The sequence below is a fragment of the Microtus oregoni genome, unplaced genomic scaffold (assembly GCF_018167655.1).
Source record: "Microtus oregoni isolate MIOR12 unplaced genomic scaffold, Mior012 000079F_ref0000094, whole genome shotgun sequence".
In the NCBI taxonomy this organism is placed as follows: domain Eukaryota; kingdom Metazoa; phylum Chordata; class Mammalia; order Rodentia; family Cricetidae; genus Microtus; species Microtus oregoni.
Window position 1 is genome coordinate 4,622,747 of NW_024544537.1, and position 15,464 is coordinate 4,638,210.

The following is a 15,464-nucleotide window of genomic DNA, read 5'->3' on the forward strand; positions in this document are numbered from 1 at the left end:
GGAAGAAGGGCAGAGTCAGGGGTGCCATGGATCCACTGCCAGAGGTAGACATGGTAAAAATTTGATTGTAGGCCATGACCTCATGGTGATATGCAGATTAATAGAAATGGGTTAAATTAAGATGTAAGAGTTATCCAATAAGAATTTAGAGCTCATGGGACAAGCCATGATTTAATTAATACAGTATCTTTGTGGTTATTTTGGTTCTCAGCCACCAGGACACACAAGCAGGCCTTCCCTATATTCCCTATAACAATTTTCTATTTATTTTTAGAAAGAAAACAAACTATTGTTTTTCATTTGGCATACCAATTCCAGTTTCCTCTCCCTCATCTCCTCCCATTCCCTCTACCCATCTTCCTACCACACCTCCCATCCACTCCTCAGAGAGGTAAGGCACATTGCTTTGGGCAAGGTTCAAGGTTCTTCTTACTATATCTAGGCTGAGCAAGGCATATAATCAAAGAGAATAGGTTCCAAAAAAAGTCAGTAAAGAAATAGGGATAAATCCTGGTGCCACCGCCAGTTGCTGCTCAGTCTGCTCTAGCCATACAACTGTTACCCACATTCAAAGGTTCTAGTTTGGTTCTATGCTTCTTTCTTCCCAGTCTGGCTGGTGTTGGATTCCCATTTATGGTTTAACTTATTTGTTAACATTCTCACTTCTTCCAATCTTCAATTGGACTATGTATTCCGATGGACTATGTAATCCTGTTCTATGCTTCTTTCTTCCCAGTCTGGCTGGTGTTGGATTCCCATTTATGGTTTAACTTATTTGTTAACATTCTCACTTCTTCCAATCTTCAATTGGACTATGTATTCCGATTGGACTATGTAATCCTGTATTCCGATGCAAGACTCTACCTCTGTTCTGTAAGTTGCTGGATGAAGGTTCTATAGTCATATTTCAGATATTTATCAGTCTTTCTACAGGGCAAGGCCAGTTATGGCACTCTCTACTCTATTGCTTAGGGTCTTATCTGAAGTCATCCTTTTGGGTTTCTGGGAATTTTTCAATTCTGTATGGCTGCATTTGTGGATAGGTATTTTTTAAATCTGATTTTGTCATGGAATATCTTGTTTTCTCCATCAATGATGATTAAAATCTTTGCTGGGTATAGTAGTCTGGGTTTGCATCCATTGTCTGCTAGTTTCTGTAGCACATCTGCCCGGGACATCCAGGCTTTCCTGGATTCCATTGAGAACTAGGGTGTAATTCTCATAGGTCTATCTTTATATGTTACTTGAACTTTTTTTCTTTACAGCTCTTAATATTTTTTTCTTTATTCTGTATGTTTTGGATTTTGATTATTATATGGTGAGGGATTTTTTTTTTGATCCAGTCTGTTTGGTATTCTGTAAGCTTCTTGTACTTTCATAGGGATAGCCTTCTTAAGATTAGCAAAGTTTTTTTTTTCTATGATTTTGTTGAATATATTTTCTTTGCCTTTGACCTGGAATTCTTCTTCTATCCCTATTATTCTTAGGTTTGGTCTTTTCATGACATCCCAGATTTCCTGGATGTTTTGGGTTAAGAATTTTTTTTTAATTCAGTGTTTCTTTGATGAATGAGTCCATTTCCTCTATAGTATCTTTAACAACTCCTGAGATTCTCTCTCCCATCTCTTGTAGTCTGTTGGTTATGCTAGTCTCTTAAGTTCCTGTTTATTTACCCAGATTTTCCAGATCCAGAATTCCCTTGCTTTGTTTGTTTTTTCTTTATTGCCTCTATTTTAGATATGAAATCTTGACCTGCTTTCTTGACCTGTTTGATTGTTTGTTCTTCGTTTTTTTTTTTTTTGAGTTCTTCTAAGAGTTTCAATAATTTCTTGATTTTTTTCTTTGTTTTTCCCCTTTATTTCTTTAAGGGAGTTTTTCATTTCCCCCTGAAAGGTCTTCATCATCTTCATAAAGTTACATTTAAAATCATTTTCTTCTGCTTCTATTGGGTTAGGATGAGCAAGTATTCCTGTTGTCTGGTGTTGCCATGTTACATTTTAGGTTGTTGACTGAAATCTTGCTTTTGTGCCTACACATCTCTTTATTCAATTGATGCTGGCAGTGTTTTTCTGCCTTGGTCCAATCCTTGCAGTTTTTGTATGTGCCTTGGGATCTGTCTTTGTCTGATAGATACTGTCAATGACTGTGTCTCAGAGATTTTCAAGCAGCCTGCCTGCAGAAAACTCACCCACTGGATAGAAGCTGAGAAGGTAGAGTAGGGGTCCAAAGTTTTGCCCCAGTATACAGGGCCTAGAGAGTTAGCTATCTTGCCAAGTAGCTGGGCACTCACCTCTTGGTCTTCTCTGTGTAATATCAGGCTGTGTTTCAGAGTTCCACTGAGGTTGCAGGGAGTGATAGGTGAGTTCATGTTTGGGATGTGATTTGTAGCTTGCAGGATCCAATGTTTGGGATAGTGGTAATGGAATAGCCCACTTGCAGGAAACTCTCCTGCTTGCTGGCTAGAGAAGCCAAGGCAGGTGGGGCTGGTGCCCAGGATTTGGACACAGTATGGAAGGCCTAAAGAGTGGGGTGTCCCACTGAGTGGCTGGTCACTCACTTCTTGATCCTCTCTGTGTAATAACAGGCTGTGTTTCAGGCTATTTTATTTCTTTGTTGACTCTCTTATTTGGCCACTTCCACTTTCCTGAGGTTGATTATCAAGGCTCAACTATCAGATTTCCATATTTGGCTGCAGTGACCAACATGTTGAATCATGACTAAAATGGAATTCCCCATTTTCTCCTTAAAGTCACTCCTGCTGCTTTACTGCTATTGTTTCTGTCTCATTGACATATAGCAGACTGTCTATCTTGCTCAATATAGGGTCTTTTGTGCGGAAATTGGTATTTGGGAGTGGTATTAGCTTAATTGGGGGTCTAGAAGTAAATATCCCATGGTGCATGTGTCCTTTCATTTTGGTTCCATGACTTGAATTAACCTTTCAGCCTTTTCCTCACCTTCAGTTGCCTCTGCATACAGTATCTTCATTCAACAGCAGCTGATTGGTAAGTATGCTACCCCTCACTTTCTCCAAAGTCCTGCAGGTAATCGGGTGATGACCATTGACTGTCTAGCATCTATGCTCTGTTACATGGTATTGGGAAGATACCAACCAACCACAACATTCATTGTTTTTTCAGACTTAGTTGGAAGGCTGGTAGGCAAATTCTGATCACTTAAGTTTGTTCGGTGGTTTTCCCTTCTTTTTTTTTTTTTTGTTCTGTCAATATCCAGTATCCATTATTCATTGTCCAAAAATGCTGTCAAAAGGCTCACATATATCTCCTCAGACTATTGTGTCTACCAGTTGGTGAGAGATCTTGGGTGAAGACCCTTCCCTTCAAAGACCGTATTAGCAAACACTAAATACTCTAGGGGATGCCCTTGGCTCTTGTCCTTGGGTTATCATCCACCATTACTGATGGAATCCACTCTATCCATCCCAAATGATTTACCTTTGGGGTGTCTTCTCCCAAATCTCAAATGGCTACAAATCACTCTACATCTCAAATATCTTAAACTCTTTCATTTCAATATTCAAGATTGTCTGAAATATTTCCTAGAAAACCAGTCTAAATGACTGCGAAAGGGCTTTCTTGATCCAAATATTCAAGATTTTACAAACTCTGTGAACACTAAGGAAAATAGAAAGCTTACTCTGCTCTTTCTTTACTCCAAGTGTTCTGTTTACCTCCTTTTTGCCTTCCCAGATTATCCTTATTCTTAAGGCTTCTAACTCACCTACCAATCCTTCTGCTCCTAAAATTGAAAGCCCATCCATTGATCCTGCTGATGAACCTTTTCATGTCCCTGTGCTCTTCCCTCTAGTCAATTGTCTTCCCCAAACTCCCCCACATCTAAGAGGCTCCCTTCTTCTCTATCTCCCTTGATTTCACCAGAGACAGAAGAGTCAGCTTCCACAATCTCAAACCCTAATTCCTCCTTTCCCACCTCATCAATTCAATTCAGGTCATCCTCAGAATCAAATTGCCCAGTGAGCCACTTTCCTTTTAGCTTTTGTAATGCTGGATTCTGTGAAAAATTGCCTACAGCCTTCTCCCCATGGCTATTCCTTAAAGAGGTTGCTAGAGTTCCTTCTTGTGTTTATGTCCCATTCTCCTTTAGTGTCTCTTTCTCTTTTCCATGTGGAAAAATGTTTGGATTCCTTTATCTTAGTCCCTACCACCTTGATGAAACTATTTCAACACCTAACGTAGTCCACAATCCTACCATTCATGACCTCTATACAATTATTTCTAATAACTGTATCCCTGAGAATACAGATGTGTTTAGGAAAAGACTTGTAATAATGCACATAAAATACATCAAACAGATTGCTCCCACCAACTATATTTACGGCAGTCCCCAAAATTGATCCTCATTGGAATTACAAAGGCAAAAATGATTGTCTCCTCTTTGTCCTAAGGGGAACAGACCTCAAAACATTAAATTTCAAAAGTTCCAAGAGGTAATTCAAGACAACTCTGAAAATTCACCTCAACTCATCCTTTGCCTTACACAGATCTTGCTCCACCATACAAACCTAGAACTGGAAATCCCATATGGCCAACAGCTCCTTATGACCTAAATTTCTGCCCAATCTTTTACACATATAAAGGCCAAAATCAAAGGTCTAGATTGAGGCCAGCTTACACACCAAATCAAGGTTCTGGCAGTGGCATTTAACATCTTCCATAACCATGATGAGTGCAACCAAAAACATAAGTACTACTCTTCGATAAGCCCCTCCAACAATCTCCCAGTACTGGGATATCCTAAAAGAGGAAAACTTCTGGTCAGAAGGAATAGGCATGTTCTTGCTTCGAGTTAGGAAACAAATTTACTGGGCTTGTGTTTTTTCAAATCCTCAAAGACCTCTTTGACTTTGTCCTAAGTTTCACTATGAGGGTCATTGAGAATCACAGTGTCCTCAGGGCACAACATTCCTGGAGTAATCCGACCTTTCTACATTACCATTATTATTATTATTATTATTATTATTATTATTATTTATTAAAGATTTCTGTCTCTTCCCCGCCACCGCCTCCCATTTTCCTCCCCCTCCCCCAATCAATTCCCCCTCCCTCGTCAGGGTTCCCTGACCTGTGGGAAGTCCAAGGACTGCCCACCTCCATCCAGGTATAAGTTGAGCATCCAAACTGCCTTGGCTCCCCCAAATCCAGTATGTGCAGTAGGATCAAAAACCCATTGCCATTGTTCTTGAGTTCTCAGTAGTCCTCATTGTCTGCTATGTTCAGTGAGTCCGAGTGGACAATGAGTTCTACACCCCTTTTAAACCTACTGTGCCTAGCAGCTGAGGATTGATGTGGCCTGGGCTGTACTATGGACCTCACTAAACTGACACCAATCACTCTCTGGGAGCTTTGAGTCTCAAATCTTGTTTTAGGTCACCTTATTATGTTCCTTCTGGATATCAATATCACTCTTTTAGTCTTGATGAAATTCTGGAGTCCTGCTCATCCCTGTACCCCCTGAATAGTCAGGGGGAAGGGCTGGTTTTCCATACCCATTCAGATCTTATTCTATAACTAGTTCCTTCAAAGGCTTTTCCTTTTCTCACTCATCTTTTCCTTATACCCTCACATGCTTTTTCATTACTAGGGAGAGAGATTCTCTTCAAACATGGCATGAATTTTGTCTTTGACCCTGGCAACAGCTCCTAAGACACCTCTAAAACTCTTTACCCCTTTCTTCTGCCTCCATTTGTACTCTCTCTCCAAGGAATCACAAAATCTCTCCTGTCCTCTGCCTTCTTATTTTGTCAGTCCCACTTAATAGATTACTACTCTCCTTTTCTTGCTATAAATCATTTTCCACTTTATTACTTTCATTGACCCTCTGCCTGTATCTCCAAATGCCAACACCCCCTAACTGTAACTAGGCTCTGAAGCCTCAAACCTTTTATTTAATCTCTTTTATCCAAGCTGTTTCAACATTTCAACTCTTCACCATAAATTACCCCCATATTGGCCGTGAAAAACCAGAACTTTCTCATGGTTCTGGACTTTTCTTCCATTAATGCTGCCATTGCTCCACTGAATCCTGTGATTTCTATTCTTTATACTATCCTTATTATCTCTGGCTACACTACTCACTTCTTGGTCCTAGAATTTAAAGATGATTTTTTTCTTAATTCCATTAGATATCAATTATCAAGATCCACCTGCCTTCATATAAGCAGACTCTAATACTCAATAATCCCAACAATTGTCTTTCTCTAGTGATTTGTAGATAGCCCCCACCTCTTAAAGTAGGCCCTTGCCAAGCAGCTGGACTGCCTTCCCCCTTTTCCTCCTGTCAGCTTCAGTAGGAACATGTTCTCCTTTACAGTCCTTCATTTGATGACAGTCAATTTGACACTGCCTCTCTCATCAATTTCCTAGCTCTAGAGAATACAAAACTCACTTTTCAAAGCTCCTCTCTCCCCTACCCCACCACAAGCCTAGGAATCTCTTTTACACCAACCAATAAACACCTCACTCAGAACCACCATGCTTACCTCTATTCCCTATCTCTACCTTCAACAAAATCTCAGTTGCTTTAATTTCTTTTATTAAGGTTGGCCCAACTTCCTCCATTCATGTCACTGTACTTTCACTTGCATGTCCTCAAACACTTCTAAATCTCCTCATGAGCCACTTTTTCTCATAAAAAAAAAACAGTTCCTTAGACTTAAAAAAGTGTTCTCCTCTCTGCCCTGGAACTCTGTTCCCCAAATCTATACAGACCTTTACATCTCTACACTTCTGAAAACAAGGTTATAAACATGGGGTCTTCGAATACGTTTTTGGCCTTTCTTTGTCCTTGTTGCTTACCTCTCCAAAACTCTGAACAATACAATTCATGGCTGGCTGCTTCAAACCTTCTCTGTGAATCTAAAACATTAACTAAGGGAACTCCATTACAACATATCTTCCTCTCTCTCTCTCTCTCTCTCTCTCTCTCTCTCTCTCTCTCTCTCTCTCTCTCTCTCTCTCTCTCTCTCTCTAATTACAAAGGACTCCAATCCCTTCTGCTATCTCAATTATATATCACCAAACTTCTTTTATAAAAAATAACTCATAATTCTTATTTGTACCCCATTAACACATTTGAACTTATTCCCTTTGCATCAACATTCTTCAGATGCTCTTCACTCCTCCAATGAGAACCTTGAAGTTCTCCTCCCACATCGTTCCATATATAAGGGATTCTTCTATCTATTTCTGATTTTACTTTTTAAAGAAATGGCAGTTCCTTGCTCTGAGATGCTCACCATGTTTATGGGATATGCAGTAGTCTCTCAGTTGATGTCATCAGGCAGCTTCCATATGTCCACAAAAGACACATCAGCAGGCAGAATAGGTATCCCTAACCAGAGACATCCAAATTGTCCGAAATATGTGTCAACAGTGTACACAGACCCTAAATATGCTTATCCCATTCTCTTAACACACTTGGATATCGGGAAGGTAACAGTATTTATGAAGACAAAAGACAATTATATCACTAACTGTTCATATAGTCATAAATTCCTGAAGGTTTCTCTCTTACCCTCTCAAATTGGCTTTCTTCATTTTAAAGCACATCAGACTGTCCACTCCACTGTAGTAAATGTAATACCTGTGCTGACATAGGAGCTCTCAAGCTGCCCTTTGATCCCTTATAGCTCACCCTACTTCCCTCCAAGGTACACAACTGCATGACCCAGATAAAAACATACATAGCCCTCCTTCAACACATCATTCACTAATATTATCACATATTTTGCCCTAATACCAAATCCATTCTATCCTTTCTCCAAACCCACCTGACTCTCATTACAGTAGATAGGACCTTTGTACATAATATATCCTAAAACTACAATGTATAGAGGGTGCTAAATAGACCTCCAATATATAATCCCCTGTTTCCAACTCACCATACCCAGTGACTGTTTCCTGGCTGTGATTGGCAAAATGACTTAGGGCAATTGCCCATTATAAAATGTTATTAATATTTTTTAGTCTGAATTGACAAATACTCTTGCTGGATTGACTTATTCACAGTAATTATTCTTCTACTCTATTACATAGTGTCTTTCTTTGAACTGCTTACTTCCATAGAGTCCAGAATTCACCTCTCAGATTACCCAGGGCCTGAGCTAAACTTTGTAAATGCCCTGGTATTTTCCCATCCCATATCCATAATTTTAATGTTTTCTCATAAGGTATAACACACCTGTAGAACCCTAAAAAATACTTAACAAATTTACTGTGAACCTTCTTTTCAATTGTATTAAATTTATCTCTCTAGCTAAAACCCATCAATCATTCTCCATTTGAATTTATGTTTGGGAGACCCCTTCTTTTTCTGGGACTATATCCCTTACCCATTCCATCTCTAATTAACTCCCCCCTCCTGCAGGAAATCCAATGGTTCATATGAACACATACTAACAGCTTACTTCTCAGGTCATTCACAAATCCTGCATTTTTTTTTCTGTGTAGACAGAAAAGATTCTCCTTGCAAGCCTTAAGAAACCACTTCTGCCTATGCAACTCAAATGGCAAGTAACCTATACTATGGTATTTATGACTGACTGAAGTTAGACTCTGGAAAATCTCAAATTGGGTACATCTGTCTCATTCAAAACCTTTTCAATCCCCCTCGCCTTCCTCATTCACTAACACTCTCTAAGACCCTCCTTTACTTTCTCATCCCTATGGTCCTTGTGCCCTTAATTATTTTTAAATCCCCATTGCCTCTATCTTTGAACAAGATGAATATTATGTCTTCTCATGCTTCTCTTCAACCTTAATATGTCAGATTATGTCTAGAAATTCAGGCCATGGAAATCTTAGAAGCCAAAAAAGGATTCTACCTGTGTTATCTGTAAAGCTTCCTGTCTCAAAACTGGGTGCAGTATTCCTGTAACAATTCTTATTCAGTCCTGCTCTATTTCATCGAAACACAATGAATGACCCTCCACCTGCTTAATCTTCCCAAAATTATGAGATCTTCCCAATTACAAAAGATGTCCCAATTGCATTTCCAAAATCTATTGGCCAAGTACTGGCATCACACAGTGGGCAGATGACACCAGACAGTCATTGGAATTCTGACTTCTCCAAACCACTATTGTCAACACACTCCAAATGTATAACCAAGACCAATGGGAAGATAGAAGGGACCCTTGGTTTCAAGGTGCATTGTATAATAGAAAGCATTTTAACCCATTTAAATCTTGGAAACTCATGACTACACTTAATAATCACTATCAATTGGTTCCCATAACTACATTGGTGATCCAGGTGCCCTTGGAGATCAAACACTCTGAGAAACTCCTACACACACAATTATAAGACTCAAACAAACTCAATTTGTCCCACTCACCTCCTCTCCAATTTACACTCTCATGGCAAGATCCTCACTTGGGTTGAAATCATCCGACAATCCCTTTTATATTCTCAACTTCACTGATTCTTTAATGTCTGCTTTCTTTGTGACACTCTTCAATGTCTACCACTTATGTCTTATTAATCTTCCTGAGTAACTAGAAAGTTTGGTCTGAAAAGAGGAACAATGTTTTTCCATGATGTATTCATGAGCCAGAAACAGCTTGGCCTCCTGGAATCCTTAATATAAATTCTGGTTTTTCTCAACATTGCTATACAGGCATTGCTGGAAACAGCTTATTTAGCTTCAGTTACTGAAACCAATGATCTTACGTTATTTAATGGATCTAAGTATCAAGGTAAGTTTTCTGGTTTTTTTTTTTTTTGAGGTCACAGATGTTTATATTTGCTTAAACTGGGACTTTGAGATACTCTTTCCTCAGACCTTGCCAAGTTAAGCATGATACAGCAATGTACATTTCAAAACAGTTTTCTGAAAAGAACCATATACTAGGTAACTCAATGACAACACTGTTATTGATCATAAACATAGTGAACTGTACTGAAGGGGAAAAGCAGACACCCTCACACGTGCGCTCTCTGCCTGTTACAAAGGTTGAGAGAGAATACTTTGGACACCTGACACCTATACGAACAACCTTATCTTTAATGTCTGCAACACTAGTAATATGTAATAGTCATGGACTTGGTGAAATAAAAAAGCAACTCCCACTAAAAATACTTGTATTCATCCTACAGATCTCAAGAGATAGGAGTGCTATTCAAAAGTGTCCACATGCATGTAGCGTCTGAAATATTCTTTCTATCCTGAAAGAGAAACTAGAAAAAAGACACGATTCCCTCAGAAAGCAATGACTCGATTCAGGATGTGACTTTATATTAAAGCGCCATGCAAAACATGGAGATAAAGGAAGCGATTTCCATTTGCCGGTCACTATTTTAGCAACACAGCTTCGAGAGTTCTGTCCTCATTATATAACCCTTCGTCTGCTCCAGGAAGTTAAGACAACAGTGCTACAAACGGGACAGGTGTTATGCTCCCAAAACCAGCGTTCGATGCAGGGGGCATGGTACTCATGGGAGCAAGGTAGCTCACAAATTCTGTCGCCTTCTGTATATTGAGTCATGCAAACAGTGCATGTCTTCAATGCATCGTTTTCACCAAAACTTCTCGTTGCCAAGTTATTAATCTGGACATTGGTGGGTCTTCTCATTAGGTGGTTGTCATTAAAGGGGTAAAGTTGGGTTGCTTCAACACCTCCTTGAAACATCTGTGAGATACTTTCTGAATATTCATCAATGGAAATGGGGCCAGGGTTGTAGCTGGGGATGGAAGCAGAGTTTTTACCACTCCATGCAAGCTCACCAAAAGGTGTTGTTCTCTGCCTGAACCTGGGTTGAATTGGAGGAGATGTACTTTCCCTTCATCCAGTATTGAAGATTGAAAGAGTAGAAAAGCTGTGAGTACTCATAGAGGTTGTCCCAGCTGCACGTTCAGAATGTGTAGAAGTGCCTAGAAAACCTCCAGGTTCACTTTCATAAGTGACCATGTTGTTTGGGATCTGAGACCTCGACAGAGTTCTGCTAGCTGCGCTATCTCTCTGCCGGTCTTCTGCCAGCAGAACTCTTCTGACTTGAAGGTCTCTGGTTGGAGGTCTTTGACCAGATCCTGCCGCTTCACCATTGGCATCTGTGTCTGAAGAGCTTGTCCCTTGAGCAGCAGAATTTCTTGACCCAGAAGCCACAAAACGACCTCTACCTAGCAACTCAGGGCTAGTTATCTGGTGAGGGGCTCTAGAACTTCCCTCGATCTCGTTTACCAAAGGCAGCTCAAAAGTCTGAGATGAGATGCTATGATGAGATCTTCGTGGAATTTCATTTGCTGGGGGCAGAGAAGAACTACTTCTTTCAGCTCTGGCTCTGGTTCTTCGCTGGTGTTCTGGTTTCGGGCTTCTTGCCCTCCTCCGACCTCTGGTGGATGGCACATCTGTTAATGCTTCAGCAGAACTGTGTTCTGACCTAGGTGTTCTGGCAGATGATGTCTCAGATGCTGTATTTTCCATTTGACTGAGGATACTGCGATCCATGTTTTCTAAACTAAGACCTGTAGCAGATGGTTCATTTTCATTCTCTGAAGTTTGGCTTCCATTATTACGGTTAACTTTGGTCTCTAAACTGAATCTGAAATCACGACTGTTTGGATTAGTGTGGCTCACTGCCCTCACCGACCTCTCTGACCACTTCTTGTTGTATTGCCAGTCTGTCTGACAGAGCTAAGGCAATCTATTATGGAGTCACCATTGGACTTGTCATCTGAAGAGTCTCCGTTTTCTTCTGAGCTCGGCGGCGGCGACGGAGGCAGAGATGGCAGCACCGGCCACTGTTTAATTTGCTGAAGTCTTCTATACAGCTCCTCCCCAGTACTTTGACCTGGGGTGCCTAGCAAATGGTTGTCTCTCAGAAGTCGAGAGTCTTCTCCGCTCAGATTATTGACAAATCCATAGAAAGCTTCTTCCCGATCCAAGCGATCCCCTTGCCTTCTGCGCTGTGCTGCAGATTGGTCATTTCCTTGATCGCTAGAATCTGAGTTTTCCATCTCGATGATCAAGTGGACGATTATCTGTCTGTTATGACATAGTACTGAAATCCAATCAACTGGACCTTCAGGTTTCTTCACTAGGCTTCGGTGGTCCGGCCTGGAGGGGACTGGCTGGGCTCTGCCGCCTCCGCTGCCCGAGAGGCTGCCTGAGCTCTGCCGCCTGCCTGCCTCCTGCACTCTAGCCCGCCTCAGAATGCCTGGGAGAGACCTGCCTCTAGCCCAGCGCCTGCACATTCTGAGACGTAGCTCCAGCAACCATTATCTTCCCCATTGTTACCTAGCAGTGACAGAAATACACTCAAGATGACTTTTCTTAAAGTCACCCCAAATTATCTATTGAATGTATTTCAGGTCCCCTTTCTCAGCTACTCCAGAGGACTCAAGAAGTCCTATTTAGAAAGCAGATGATTCAGCCAAAGCGTACCAGGTGGGCTTGGGGAAGAGTGACTGGTAGACCTACTCATAGGACAAACCCACTCTTCTTGCAAGGCTGGCATCACGCTGGGAAATTTAGTGAGATAGTGACTGCTTCATGATACGTTGGCATCACACAGGATGTTCATTGTGCCCTTCCCCAATCACAGTGGCTAGGTGCCATCATGAGAAGGAACCAAGGGGTTGACATTTGCTACTCTGGTGTCATGAGAACAAGGATTAAGTCAGGGAGCTTGAAGACACCCTGCTATAGCCCTCGAGTGGGAGATAGCTATAGGCACTATTACAGAGAAGGGGAAAACAGATATGGACATGCTGATCCTTTCAGGTTGGCATCCGATTAGGGAGCTAAGGGGATTGGTGGTTTCTAGACCAGCCCTCCATGTAAGTGTAAGGAACTGTTACTGTCACCCGAGGTCGGCAGGAAGTTTGACATCTAAAGGTACCTTTCTGTCATGCATTTCACTACCGGCAGGATGGAAAACAGAAACTCAGACCCATTGGAACGCTTGTTTTCCATAGCCTCCTTCCTCCCACTGAGTGTTCACTGAGGGGTGACTCATGAAAACACAGAGCCTGAGCCTCCTGCTCAGATCTCAGTCCTCTCTTTGCTCCCCTTCCCCACTCTTCAAAGTTTTCAGTGGCCTCTCATCAACTTGGTAAGTAGGCCCAGCCCGAAACATAAACTCTGGAGAAGGTGGCACATGGGAGCACCTGCATAGCCCTAAGGCTTGGAAAGCAGAGTGTGTGTAGTAGATTCTGTTGTTATACAAAGAAGAGACGCTCCCAAAGAAAATGGACATGTTGAAGGTCTGACCCTTGGCTAGTCCAGGATCAGCAGTTTCATAAATGGTAGACAAGGTAAGAGAACTCTATTTAAACACACCACTCTTTGCTCCTATAAGACTCCAATGTTGGGAGACTCAGAAAGAAATCACACACTGTTGTAGGTGGATCTTCTATCTATCTGTTGCTTTTATTGGTTAATTAATTAAGAAAACTGCTTGGCCTGATAGTTAAGAACATAGGTAGGTGGGGAAGACAGAACAGAATGCTAGAAGGAATAAGGCAGTGAGACAGACGTTATCGCTCTCTTCTCCACGATGGATGCATGTTAAGATCCTTCCTGGTTTCTCAGGTAACCATTTTAAAGGGAGAGCCATTGGTATGTCTAAAGCATACCAATTTGCTAGTTGCTTTGTGTTCTGGTACTCCCTGAATCCCTGGTGACCTTTGCTGATAGAAACTTAAAATATTCTTCCCATTAACATGAGTTTTGGGGACTGCACTTATGTTAATCTGGCCATTCAATTGCTTCAACGGGTGATGTCCTTATAAATTAACTGTTATATTAAACACATATGGCCTCAGCCTTTCTCACTGTCCTTCTGGCCCCGTGCATTCAACCCATCTCATTCTTTGTTTCACTAGATATAGGGTTCCAATTCCTAGGAATTGAACATCTGTCTCTTGAAGTGGTCAATTTGGATGCCAAGATTCTGTAGTAACAATAGTCATGTCTGTACCTGTGTTCAGTAATCCCTCAATTGCAATGCTATGTATAAGATCTCTTTAATTTGGTCTTTGTTACTTGGAGGAAGTTTGCCAACATATGCATTTCCTATTTCCTAAGGGAGTCCTTTTTAATCCATCCTCCATGACTAGTCTATCATCCAGAACAGTATGGTTGTTTACAGCAGCCACTAGATTTTTAATTTTCTTGGTGGGATATTTTCTCTACAATGACTGGGAAAGACTCAAACATGTTTGACATGGAGGCCTGCAAGAGCCCCCCCCCCCAAGGAGTTTCCCAATGGTACAAGATTGTTTTGTCCGTCTTTCTCAATCTACATCCATTGATCCAATGTGGGCTTTTGCCACCTCATCTACATAATCCAGGAGATTGAGACCTTCTAATTTTGCCATCTCTAGGGGAGACATTATTTCTAGGATTTCCTTGCCTACAATTGCTTCTCAGATATCTTATTTTACTACAATTAAAATACTTAGCATTTCGGTGTCTCCTCATGCCTTTGGAAATTGGTTTTCCTATCCAAACCTTAGTATCATAGTCAAATGTTTCAACATTCATTGTATGTAGGATCCATTTATCTTCTGATGCTGATCTGATCATTAAAGGTCCAAGTACATTTTTGCCTTATTAGTTGGCATCTTCAAATGCCAAAGATTTAATAAGTAGTTATCTAGCTTCTGAATCTGTTACTCCTATTTGTACAGCCTTATGTAACCTTTCTCAAAAGTCACTAAAAGGGTCTCTCAGTCCCCTTTTAATCCTGGTATATTATTCAATTATTTTTCTTAGTTCTTGAATCCTGTCCCAAACATTTAAGGCTGTTGTGTGACCTAGGGACAAACTGTTTTCATCACATATATTCCAATCCTGTGGATCCTTGTAATAGCCCTCGCCAAGAATTTGCTTTGGAAAGCTTCAAATTCTTTTGTTTTTCCCTATTGTTCTGAATTTTTTGCCTTTTTTTGCCAATAGCATTTCCTTTATAGCTTGGGTCTGTCTTCAAGAACTTCTGAGACTAATTGGAGCCAATTTTGTGGGATAGCCTTTTTGCTTGAAATCCACCTTTTTTACCATTTCCCTAACAAATGAAGAATGCAAGGCATAGGATACTATTGCTTGCTTAATTTCCTGTAGAACATTCATACTTATAGGTTGCCATTTACATCCTTTGAAACCTTTTGTGCATTTAGTACTGGATGGCTTGTTAGGGGAGACTGCAGGATACCTAGGTAGACTGCTGGATAAGTCATCCCTGACTCTGACATATATTGTTATGTACTGTCCTTGTACCTTCTCTCCCTGCTCATCAGTAATGATAACTTTCTCCATCATTTCAAATGTTTTTACCACTGCTGTTTGTGAAGTCTGAATTTCTTTTCCTGTGTATAGTTTTAGTGCCTTCCTTGAGTAACTTAGCTTCTGGTCCTTCTTCTCCACATATGATTCCAAGGTATGATTTTTTTTTCCAGTAAAGATAACATCTCATCCTTGGACATTA

The 15,464-nt window shown here is 40.8% G+C and overlaps 1 pseudogene; it reads right to left on the bottom strand.

The window, feature by feature from the left end:
* Positions 1-10,822: 10,822 nt before the first annotated feature.
* Positions 10,823-11,994, bottom strand: LOC121441601 (annotated as a pseudogene).
* Between the last annotated feature and the right edge of the window lie 3,470 nt (positions 11,995-15,464).